We start from the raw sequence: 2,510 nt of genomic DNA on the forward strand, positions 1-2,510 counted from the left end.
TATACTAGACAGCAAAAGAGACACTGATGTATAGAACGGTCTTTTGGGCTCTGTGGGAGAGGGAGAGGGTGGGATGATTTGGGAGAATGGCATTGAAGCATGTATAATATCATATATGAAACGAGTTGCCAGTCCAGGTTTGATGCACGATACTGGATGCCTGGGTCTGGTGCACTGGGATGACCCAGAGGGATGGTATGGGGAGGGAGGAGGGAAGAGGGTTCAGGATGGGGAACACATGTATACCTGTGGTGGATGCATGTTGATATATGGCAAAACCAATACAATATTGTACAGTTAAAAAATAAAATAAAATTAAATTTTAAAAATAAAAACTCTAAAAAATAAGAAAAAAGCAAGGAAATTAAAAAAAAAAATTCTACTTCTTCTTCATCTATGCTAAAGCCTTTGACTGTATAGTTCACAAAAAAAATGTGGAATAATCTTAACGAGATAAGAATACCAGACTACATTACCTGTCTCCTGAGAAACCTGTATGCAAGACAAGATGCAACAGTAAGAACTGGACATAGAACAATAGACTGGTTCAAAATTGGGAAAGGAGTGCCTCAAGGTTGTATATTGTCACCCTGCTTATTTAACTTATATCCAGAGTATATTATGTGAAATGCTGGGTTGGATGAATCACAAGTTGGAATCAAGATTGCCAGCAGAAATATCAACAACCTCAGATATGCAGATGGTAACACTTTAATGGCAGAAAGTGAAGAGTAACTAAAGAGCCTCTTGTTGAGGTTGAAAGAGGCGAGTTGGAAAGCTGGCTTAAAACTCAACAATCAAAAAAACAAAGATTATGGCATCTGGTCCCATTACTTTATGGCAAATAAATGGGGAAAATGTGAAGTGTAAACTGTCAGATTTCATTTTCTTGGCTCCAAAATCAATGCAGATGGTAACTGTAGCCGTGAAATTAAAAGATGCTTGCTCCTTGGAAGTATAGCTATGACAAACTTATACAGTGTTAAAAAACAGAGATATCACTTTGCCGACAAAGTCCATATAGTCAAAGCTATGATTTTTCTAGTAGCCATATAAGGGTGTGAGAGTTGTACCATAAAGAAGGCTGATCTCCAAAGAATTGATGCATTTGAACTGTGGTGTTGGAGAAGACCCTTGAGAGTCCCTAGGACTGCAAGGAGATCCAACCAGTCCATCCTAAAGGAAATCAGTCCTGAATATTCATTGGAAGGACTGATGCTGAAGCTGAAGCTCCAATACTTTGGCCACCTGATGGAAAGAGCTGACTCTTTGGAAAGACCCTAATGCTGGGAAAGATTGAAGGCAGGAGGAGAAAGGGATGACAGAGGATGAGACAGTATCACAGACTCAACGGACATGAGTTTGAGCAAAGTCAGGGGCATAGTGAAGGAATGACAGAGATGTCTGGCATGCTGCAGTTCATGCGGTCACAGAGTTATATGTGACTTAGTGACTAAACAACAACCAGGAAAAAAATATTTTCTAGGTACTGAACTTCACTTCCCGAGGGATCTATCTGGAGTATATATAATCACATGCACATTTGGGAAAATATAGGTATTATGGTCTTTGCTTATTGTTTCTATTATTATTGATGCACCCTAGACTTCAAAACAAGCAAGCTGAAGTTCTCTCTTGGAAGCCCAAGTTTCCCAACTCATTAAAATCTCTCCTTCCAGAGGACTCACACAATAAAACTTAAAACAAAACACTATATCCCCAGCATAAATTGAATCTAATCACCTTAATAAGCAATATTAAACTCAATCCAGCAGTCTACATGGTTGTTATTTCTACAAGCCACTGATTCCTTTCACTGAGAGAATAAAACTACAACTCCATTCATTTTTTAATGTTCAGCCCTTCAAAATGTATAACCAAGTAATATGTTTCTATTTCTTAATGAGGAGGCTCTCTGGTTACAGTACAGGCCTACCTAAAGAACTCTTAGACATTGATGGCCACAGTCCTACCATAAGGTACCTGTGTGTCATAGGATTAATATGTACATAAGCAATGGATAAGAGATTTCCACTGAACTGCAGAGTTAAACAATGAGAAGATACTGTGGCAAATGACTGCTGAGGCAAAATCAGGAGCTACATAGAAAGTTTAACAAAAGGGAGGTGGTTCACAGTACTGACTCACTGTCCTTAAAATGCTGCTTTTGCTCAATTATCTCCTGAAATAATTGACTTTCTACTTTCTTGATGCATGCTTTTCTCTCCTTCCTGATAGCAGCTTTTTTCCTTGGTTCACATTTTGCCCTTTGCAATACCAATTTCCTCATGCCTATGCTTCTGTTTTCCTTTCTTGGCATCTCCCTGCATATGAATATAAGCATTCTCTTTTGAATACTTTGTATGGCAAAATATTTCACATAGCTCTTATGAACATTCCCAAGTAGACCTTTGTCCTATTTAAATATTCCAAGCATCAATTCAAGTCAAAGCCTTACTGGTAAATGCTTTCTTCCTTTCAACAATGCTAGACATTTGTTTTATTTTTAC

Source organism: Bison bison, unplaced genomic scaffold (assembly GCF_000754665.1).
Source record: "Bison bison bison isolate TAMUID 2011002044 unplaced genomic scaffold, Bison_UMD1.0 scf7180017864458, whole genome shotgun sequence".
In the NCBI taxonomy this organism is placed as follows: Eukaryota; Metazoa; Chordata; class Mammalia; order Artiodactyla; family Bovidae; genus Bison; species Bison bison.